Source organism: Otolemur garnettii, unplaced genomic scaffold, assembly GCF_000181295.1.
Source record: "Otolemur garnettii isolate 467f Iridium unplaced genomic scaffold, OtoGar3 scaffold00099, whole genome shotgun sequence".
NCBI lineage: Eukaryota > Metazoa > Chordata > Mammalia > Primates > Galagidae > Otolemur > Otolemur garnettii.
The window spans coordinates 354,886-365,357 of NW_003852494.1; the positions used below are offsets into that span (position 1 = coordinate 354,886).

General features: G+C 41.6%; 1 protein-coding gene across 7 annotated transcripts in view; it reads left to right on the forward strand.

Annotated features, from left to right (window-relative positions):
* The window catches only part of ATXN2 (ataxin 2), a 151,023-nt gene that overhangs the window by 51,847 nt on the left and 88,704 nt on the right, over positions 1-10,472 (forward strand). The gene's annotated exons all lie outside the window — the stretch shown is intronic.

Genomic DNA, 10,472 nt, shown 5'->3' on the forward strand with positions numbered 1-10,472 from the left:
CTGGGCTGGGGATTCGAACCCGCCACCTTAGGTGTACGTGGCTGGCGCCTTAGCCGGTTGAGCTATAGGTGCTGAGCCAGGGAGGTGGGTTTGAACCCAGCCCTGGCCAAACTGCAACAAAAAAATAGTCAGGCATTGTGGTGGGCACCTTTAGTCCCAGCTACTCAGGAGGCTGAGGCAAGAGAATCGCTTAAGCTCAGGAGTTGGAGGTAGCTGTGAGCTGTGACGTCATGGCACCCTACTGAGGGCAATAAAGTGAGACTCTATCTCTAGAAAAAAATAAATAAGATGTTATAGCTGGGTGTGTTGGCTCACACCTGTAATCCCAGCACTTTGGAAGGTTGAGGAGGATAGATTGCTTGAGTTCAGGAGTTCGAGACCAGCCTGAGCAAGAGTGAGACCCTGTCTATACTAAAAATAGAAAAACTAGTCAGACATGGTAGTGGGTGTCTATAGTTCCAGCTACTTGGGAGGATGAGGCAAGAGGATCACTTGAACCCCAGGATTTGAAATTGCTGTGAGCTATGACACCACGGTACTCTACCCAGGGCAACAGAGTGATACTCTGTCTCAAAAAAAAAAATCTTGTTCTGACTCAGCGCCTGTGGCTCAGTGGTTAGGGCACCAGTCACATACACCAAGGCAAGGCAGGTTTGAACTGGGCCTGGGCCTGCTAAACAACAATGACAATTGCAACAAAAAAATAGTTGGGCATTGTGGCAAGGCACCTGTAGTCCCAGCTACTTGAGAGGCTGGGGCAAGAGAATCCCTAATCCTCAAGCATTAGGGCTTGGTGCCTGTGGCTCAAGTGGCTAAAGTGCCAGCCACATACGCCTAAGGTGGCGGGTTCGAATCCAACCCGAGCCCGCCAAACAACGACAGCTGCAACCAAAAAAAAAAATTAGCTGGGCGTTGTGGTGGGCACCTGTGGTCCCAGCTACTTGGGAGGTGGAGGCAGGAGACTCCTTGAGCCCAGGAGTTGGAGGTTGCTGTGAGCTGTGATGCCACGGCGCTCTACCCAGAGGGACAGCTTGAGGCTCTGTCTCAAAAAAAAAAAAAAAAAAAAAAAGGTCCAAGTGTTAGAGGTTGCTGTGAGCTGTGACATTACGGCATTCTGCCGAGGTTGACAAAGCAAGATTCTGTCTCAAAAAATCTTGTTTCATTTATTAAAATTATTTTTATACTTTTTTTTTGAGACAGAGTCTCACTTTGTTACCCTGGGTAGAATGCCATGGCATCACAGCTCATAGCAACCTCAAACTCTTGGGCTTAAGTAATTTTCTTGCCTTCGCTTCCCAAGTAGCTGGGATTACAGACACCCACTACAACACCTAGCTAATTTGTATACATTTTCAGAGCACATAAAAATTCTCAGTTGCTCTTTACGTATGCCGAGTTCAGAGGGATGCCCTTCATTTGTTTGTTTGTTTGTTTATTTTTTGAGACAGTCTTATTTTGTTGCTCCTGGTAGAGTGCTGTGGCATCCACGGCTCACAGCAACCTCAAACTCCTGGGCTTTAAGCGATTCTCCTGCGTCAGCCTCCCAAGTAGCTGGGACTGTAGGCACTGGCCACAACTCCCGGCTATTTTTAGAGGTAGAGGTGGTCTCACTCTTGTTTAGGCTGGTCTCCAACCCATGAGCTCAGGTGATCCACCTGCCTCAGCCTCCCAGAGTGCTAGGATTACAGGCGTGAGCCACCTAGCCTGGCCTTAGCCCTTCATTTATTAAAATTTTAAATAGACTGGGCACAGTGCCTGTAATCCTAGCACTTTAGGAGACTGAAGCAGGAGTTTTGCTTGTGGCCAGGAATTTGTGTGTAGTCAGTGCTTCCTTTCTTTCTATTGCCAAATAACATTCCATTGTATGGGCATACTACATTTTGTTTATCCATTCATTAGTTGATGAATAGTTAGTTGTTCCCACTTTTTGACTGTTGTGAATACTGCTATCAGTGTTGATGTACAGGTTTTTGTGTGGGCATAATGTTTTCATTTCTCACGTGTGTATGTATGATATATACCTACAAGGAAATTCCTGGGTGATGTGGCAGGTAACTTTTTTTTTATTGAGACAGTCTCACTTTGTCACCCTTAGTAGAGTGCTGTGGCTGTGGCGTTATAGCTCATAGCAACCTCAAACTCTTTGGCTTAAGCCGTTCTCTTGCCTCAGCCTCCCAAGTAACTGGGACTACAGGCACCCGCCCTAACGCCTGGCTATTTTTTGTTGTTGTTGTGGTTGTTGTTTAGGAGGCCTGGACTGGGTTTGAACCCACCAGCCCTGGAGCATATGGCCGGCACCCTAACCACTTGAGCTACGGGTGCCCAGCGGCAGGTAACTTTTTGATTAACCTGTTTTACCTTTTGAGGACTTCTGAGTTGTTAAAGTAGCCATATCATTTTATAGTCCCATCAGCATACATGAGGTTCCCATTTTTTCATATTCACATAAGTATTTATTATTGTCTGTCTGTTTGATTATACCTATTCTAGTGGGTAGGTATGAAGTAGATTCTCACTGTATTTTTTTTTCTGTTTATAATTTTACTGAGAAAATTTCATATGCATATATGGCAAAAAGTTCAAAAAATAAGAATGTGGTAGATAAGGCCTTGTTTCCTTCTAGCACATGAAATGTTAGGTTTCTTTTCAGAGGTTTTCTGTATTTATTTGTATTTTTATACATTTAAGAAATACATACCTGTATTTCTAGCACTCTAGGAGGCTGAGGCAGGTAGACTGTTTGAGTTCAGGGGTTTCAGACCATCCCAAGCAAGAACGAGACCCCATCTCTACCGAGATAGAAAAAACTAGCCTGACATAGTGGCACGTGCCTGTAGTCCTAGCTACTCTGGAGGCTGAAGAAAGGGGATCACTTAAACTCTACAGAGTTTGTGGTTGTGGTGAGCTATGATGGCACAGCATTCTGCTCGGGGCAATAGAATGAGACTTGATATCCAAACAAAACAAAATATATTATACTTGTTCCTCTGTATCTTCCATTTTTCCTTTTAAAAATTATTTTTTTAAGGTGGGGCATGGTGGGTCACGCCCATAATCCTAACACTCTGAGAGGCCTAAGTTGAGTGTATCACTTGAGCTCAGGAGTTTAAGACCAATCTGAGCAAGAGTGAGACCCTTGTGGTGGGTGCCTGTAGTCCCAGCTACTTGGGAGGGTGAGGCAAGAGAATCACTTGAGCCCAAGATTTTGAGGTTGCTGTGAGCTTTGACACCATAGTACTCTACTAGGGGCAACGAAGTGAGACTTTGCTCAAAAACAAAATAACAGAAATTGTATATATACATTTGTTGGATATAATGAGCTCTATTGCTACATTGATATAATGTAGAATGATTAACTTGACCTAAGTAACATATCCATCACTTTTAACTTCCAAAATAACTTTCTAATTATTATGTTTGGGGATCAGATTTTCATTGCACATTTTTCTGGTTTCCCTCTTTCTTTTTTTTCCTTGAGAGAGGGTTTTGCTCTGTTTCCTAGGCTAGGGTGCAGTGGCATCATAGCTCACTACAACCTCAAACTTTTGTCCTTAAGTGTTGCTCCTTGCCTTAGCCTCCCAAGTAGCTGTGACTATAAGTGTCCATCACCACACCCCTCTAATTTTTTTATTTTGTGTAGAGATGGGGTCTTCCTATTGCCCAGGGGTAGTCTTGAAATTGCTTGGGCTCAAGCAGTCCTCCTACCTTGGCCTCCCAACGTGCTAGGATTCTTAAGTGTGAGCCACCATTTCTGGCCTGGAGTTTCTCTTTAATATCCAAAAATACCTATAATTATTATATTTGGGAATCAGATTTTCATTATGTTTCATTACAGTTTTTTTTTTTTTTTTTGAGACAGAGTCTTACTCTTTTGCATAGGCTAGAGTGCCATGGCATCACCCTAGCTCATAGCTCATAGCAACCTCAAACTCCTGGGTTCAAGTTATCCTCCTCCCTAAGCCTCCCAAGTAGCTCCATCTATAGGCCCCCAATAATACTTAGCTAATTTTTATGTCTCGAAACTCCCAAGCTCAAGCAGTCCTCCTGTCTTGGCCTCTCAGAGTGCTAGGAGTACAGGGGTGAGCCACTACGTCCAATCTCATTACTGTGATACTATTTTATGAAAATTATTTTGGAGATAAAAGCAATAAATTTTGCTTCCTTGGAAGTAAATCATAAAGTAGAATGGTTAATCATTCTGCTACAATATTGGATCCCTAAAATTCCTATGATAGGTTGAGTCATAGAGGCCAGGATTTACTTTTCTAGTCCATGATAGTGCACTTCCTAAAAGAATTTACATCTTTTTCATCCATTCTTTTTCTTCAGGTATTTGAAGTGAAATAATACAGATGGAAGGATTCATTTGGCTTAAGTATGGGAACAAAGTTACTGTTTTATTCCTTTTACCTTACCCTATGAACTTGGTAATGTCATGTCATATTCTTTAATTTCTCTTTGTTCCCTGATATTTTGTATCAGGTGTTGCTCTGATCTCCTAATTAACTTTTCTTCCATATTTCTCATTTTTAGTTAATCTTGGACATTGGTATAAAAAAATACTTAGGGCAGTGCCTGTGGCTCAGAGGAGTAAAGAGCCAGCCCCATATGCCAGATGTGGCGGGTTCAAGCCCAGCCCTGACCAAAAACTGCAAAAAAAAATTAAAAAAAAAAAAATCTTAGGTGGCCAGGTGCAGTGGCTCACACCAATAATCCCAGCCCTGTGGGAGGCCAAGGCACCTGCACCAGTAGATCTCCTGAGCTACTAAAAAAAAAAAAAAGATCTCCCATCTCTACTAAAAAAAAATTAAAAAAAAAAATAGCTGGGCATTGTGGTAGGTGTCTATAGACCCAGCTACTCAGAGGCTGAGGCCAAAGGGTTACCTGAGCCCAGGAGTTTGAGGTTGCTATGAGTTATAATGATGCTACAGCACTCTATCTTGCCTGTGCAATAGAATGAGACCCTGTCCTAATATATATATATATATGTGTGTGTGTGTGTGTGTGTGTGTATAAATAAACATGTTTTTAATTCCTCCTTCAAAATCTTGAGTGGCTATTACTGCTTAGACTGCAGCAGTTCTCAACCTGTGGGTTGCAACCCACAGGAACTGTATTAAAGGGCCGATAAGGTTGAGATGCCATCCATGCCTTGGCATTCTGGCTCCTTTCTAGTGGAATTTCTTTTTCAACCTTATCTTTCATTATCCCCCAATACATTTCTTGACTCAAGCTGGTATTTTCTGCATTGTTGGACATTACTGCTGCCAAATTTGAGCTTGTTTCTGTTACTTCCAGATTGACTCTCCAACTTAAAAAAAATCTAGGCTCGGCACCTGTGGCTCAAGTGGCTAAGGTGCCAGCCACATACACCTAAGGTGGCAGGTTCGAATCCAGCCCGAGCCCACCAAACAACAATGATGGCTGCAACCAAAAGAAATAGGCGTTGTGGCGGGTGCCTATGGTCCCAGCAACTTGGGAGATGGAGGCAGGAGACTCGCTTGAGCCCAGGAGTTGGAGGTTGCTGTGAGCTATGCCATAGCACTCTACCCGTGGTGATAGCTTGAGGCTCTGTCTCAAAAAAAAAAAAAAATCTACCTTAGTTGGGTACAGTGGTGGTATGTGGCCTGTAGTCTTATCTATGTGGAAGGCTGAGTCAAGATTGCTGAGTCTAGTTAGAATGTGGCCTAGGCGACATATTGGGACCCCATCTCTATTTTAAAAAAGAATAAAACCAAATTAGGTTCCTAGAATTTTAGATAGTTTTTCAAGACCAACCTTCTTTCCTCTTTAGAAACTTCTCTGACCTTTCCTTTTTGTGTTTGTTTGATTGCCTGTAACAATGGTTGTTAAGCTTTATGTTTTATTTTTAGCATAGAATGGTTCATTATTTCTCCCTCTAATGAAATACAGACAGTGCTTAATCCCAGTTAAAACAAGGCATTGGTGGTGGTAGTGGTGAAGAGCAGGGTTGTCCTAGAAGCCTACCTACTCAGCTTTCCCCTTGTCTGCTGGGCTGCCCTGAGGAAATCATAGGGTTCCATGAAACACAGTTGGAGAAACAGTGGTCTTCTTCATATACTGAACACTTAGTCAGCTTTATAAATCTTTGTGTGGTATCTTTTTGTCAGTATAGTATATTTTGTCTCTTAATATGTTAAAATGTTCTGGAGTTTAGAAAACATGGCACAGAATTAAGGATATGTTCACTTACAGTGTCTAGTATAGTGATGTATTGGTAGTAGATACTGAAAATATTCTCTCACTTTTTAAAAATTTACATATTCTTATATTCAATAGACTCAAACCAGAGAAATAATAGCCACTTTTTTTTTTTTTTTTTTTTTGAGACAGAGCCTCAAGCTATTGCCCTGAGTAGAGTGCTGTAGCATCACAGCTCACAGCAACCTCCAGTTCCTGGGCTCAAGCGAGTCTCCTGCCTCTGCCTCTCAAGCAGCTGGGATTACAGGCTCCTGCCACAGCACCTGGCTATTTTTTGGTTGCAGCTGTCATTGTTGTTTGGCGGCCCGGGCTGGATTTGAACCCACCAGCTCAGATATATGTCGTTGGCTGGCGCCTTAGCCACATGAGCCACAGGTGCCGAGCCAGCTTTTTTTTTTTTTTTTTTTAACATTGATGTGATACCATAAAATGAAGCTTACAGTTAAAATTTTCATTTCATCCTGGGGAACTCAAGAAAGCATTGGTTGATGTAGCTAAACCATGGTTTTTTCCCCTTTTTTCTTTTTTTAATTGACAAAGTACAGCCAAAGCATATTCTTTTGACAGAAGGTTGCTTCTAGTAGGCATCTTAGTACGTGAAATCTGTTTATTAAAAAAACAAGATCCCAATGATTAACTGTAAAAATAGGACCCACACAAGTCTTATGCAAGTCGGAAAGTCAGAGGCAGAGGTAAAGAAATCAAGTATTATTTAGGCATGTATACAAACTATTTTAAGGCCTTTTAAAATAATTTGTTCTAGCTTTTGCATGTATTAGACATGCACACATATTTGAATTTTTATCTAAGCACTTAAGGTATCTATTTGTAGTAATATAAAATCTATTTCACTAAGGTGTCAGTTTAAAATCATAGGATTAAAAGATAACCTTATCTTAGAGATTCACTTATTTTTTCTGCTAATCAGGATAAAAACAACCCCTTTTCTACCTATGGCTCACAAAACTCATTTGCCATGTTCAAGTGACCTAGAGTCTAAGGATATGATTAGGGGTTGTTTGCTGGGAAAGTGACATCCTATTTTATTAAGGTAAGAATTTTTAAAAATTATTTAAATTTCTGTTTAAAATTTGGGAATTTAGGTAGTTGGCCTTAATATTGTGGAGTCTGTCCTGTTCTACAGAATGTTGGTTGTTAGGTGTCACATCACTTTGTTTGCCAGTGTATTGTATTGTGTCCCATCTATTGAAAAATGAGTTTTGCCATTAGTGATTTTATTTTATTTACAACCAAATGGCTTCTAAAGAAAGTGGTTGAAAATTTTAGCTGGTGGGAGAAAAGTGATTACAAGCAGAGGAAAGGTTCTTTTGCCTATTTTGGTGGTACATGTGCTGTAGAGATAGATCCTGGTTTCCTCTCCCAACTTTACCATGTACGAAGTTTTGATTTGATACTTTAGCTCTTCTTGATTTATTCTTTTCTGACAAGATTTGAGTTAAAGGAAAAAACTCTGAGACTGACTTTTCTGGATCTAACCTCAAAGACTTGAATTTTGTGCTTATATAATTATTATCTGTGGAGTGTATCAGTCAAACCACTTATGATATTTTAAACATTAAATAATTCTACTTGACAGCCCTGGAATTAGGGAAATGATAGTTGTGGTCATTCAAAATGAGCAGTATTCACTGCTACATTTCTTTGTAGCCATGTGCTGTTGCCTGGTGTATTTTGTAATGTAACTTTTAAAACTTTGTGGTATTTAAAACAAAGGGATATATACCTTTGGGATGTATTCAAGTTTCTTATACTTTTGTAGCTACTCCCCTGATGTCTTCAAATGTTAATTTCCAGATACACTTTACCTTCTGTGTCTGGATTCAACCAACGAGGAACCAAAAATATTCAGGGGAAAAAAGCATCTGTATTGAACATTTACAGACTTTTTCTTGGCATTGTTCCCTGAATAGGGAATATTTACAATATACAGGAGGATATGCATAGGTTATATGCAAATACCCTACCATTGTATATAAGGGACTTGAGCATTTTGGTATACAAAGATTTTGTACCATTTGGTATACAGAGATTTTGGTATCTTTGAAAGATCCTATAATCAGACTCCCACAGATGCTGAGGGATGCCGGTAGGAAATACTGCAGAAATTTATTTTCAAGTTGTTTTTTTTAGATCAGAACTCTATAATTCAGTCCTTTTCAGCCCCCTACAATTCTTTTGTAGCAGCTTGCTTTTATGACTTTGTCATCACTTGTAACTGCTTCTCTTCCAGAACACTCCCCAAGTACTGCTCTGATCATAGCCATCTTAACCTTTACTCTTCTACTTTCTCTCTCCTTTCCCCTTACTTTGTGTGACACGACACTTCTTTGCCCTTCTTTTTTTTTTTTTTTGGGAAGACAGAGTCCCACTATGTCACCTTGGTAGAGTGCTAGGGTGTCACAGCTCACAGTAACCTCTAACTCTTGGGCTTAAGGGATTCTCTTGCCACAGCCTCTGAAGTAGCTGGGACTACAGAGGCCTGCCATAACATGCAGCTATTTTTTTTTTTGGTTACAGTTGTCATTATTGGTTTAGCAGGCCCGGGCCAGGTTCAAATCTGCTTGCCTCGGTGTACGTAGCCAGCACCTTAACCACTGAGCTACGAGTGCTGAGCCTGCTTTCCATTTTTAAACTCTTTGTCTACCACTGTAGCAGCCTGCTGGGTATGGCTGGGGAAGCTCCTATTGGGGTACTTATTAGATAGGAGCAGGGATCCTCAAACTTTTTAAACAGAGAGCCAGTTCATTGTCCCTCAGACCGTTGGAGGGCTGGACTGCAGGCCCCAGGACGAGTTGGCTGCTAAGCAGGACAGCCAATGGCGGCAAAAACACCCGGTGGGCTGGATAAATGTCCTCAGCGGGCTGCATGTGGCCTTCGGGCTGTAGTTTGAGGGTACCTGGATAGGAGTGTAAGGTTTCTACCTCTTGCTGGAGCTTCAGGAGAGCTCTGACAGACTTTTTTCTTTTTTAAATCTGTTTCTGCAACCTAATAACCACTCAGTCGGGTCATTTCCTTTCATTACTCATTTCCTTTATTCACAGCAGAATGTTCTTCCTGCTTGCTAAGGCATATACGCAAAGACTTAACCTGGATCCATGCATTCTTTTTTGGAGTCAGAGTCTCAAGCTGTAGCCCTCAGTAGAATGCCGTGGCACCACAGCTCACAGCAACCTCAGACTCTTGGGTTTAAGCCAGTGCTTCTCAACCTTCCTAATGCTTCAGTGTATTTTCATTGTTTAAAAGGGGTCGCGACCCACAGGTTGAGAACACCTGGCTTAAGCGATTCTCTTGCCTCAGCCTCCCAAGTAGCTGGGACTATAGGTACCAACCAGGCCCAGCTGTTTTTTTTTTTTTTTTGGGCCGGGACTAGGTTTGGTCCCACCACCTCTGGTATATGGGGCCAAGCACCCTACTCCTTTGAGCCACAGGTGCCGCCCATGCCAGGCTATTTTTTTGTTGTTGCAGTTGTTTAGCTGGCCAGGGTCAGGTTCGAACTCACCACCCTTGATGTATGTGGCTGGTGCTGTGACCACTGTGCTACAGGAGCCGAGCCAGGTCCATAAATTTTTTTTTTTTTTTTTCTTTGAGACAGAGCCTCAAGCTGTTGCCCTGGGTAGAGTGCTGTAGCATCACAGCTTATAGCAACCTCTGACTCCTAGGCTCAAACGATTCTCTTGCCTCTGCCTCCCAAGCAGCTGGGACTACAGGCGCCCCCAACAATGCTTGGCTATTTTTTGCTTGCAGCCGTCGTTGTTTGGTGGGCCTGGCGTGGATTCCAACCTGCCAACTCAGGTGTTTGTGGTTGGCACCTTAGCTGCTTGAACCACAGGCGCTGAACCAGGATCCATGAATTCCTAAAAGATTGCAGAGAGGATTCAAAGTAATGATGAACTTAGATGAAAAAAATTTTACATCTTTAATTTCACTACCCTTTTAGTGAAATTTAGCATTTCTTTCCATTATAAATGTAGGCAACAAACCACTGAAATTAGCATTATCTATGACTTAACACCTATAGAACTCAGTTAATTTCATATCACTTGATGTTGTGAATATCTCAGATTATTTATGTTCATCACTCTTTTGGAAATAAAAGGGTTAAGAATTCTCCATGACTAATTGTGTAAGTGCTTAAAATGGAATAAATTGCTTTTCTACATAAAAAAGCCCCCCCCCCCCAAAAAAAAGGGTTAAGAATTCCTAATCCTGGGCACTGCCTGTGGCTCAAA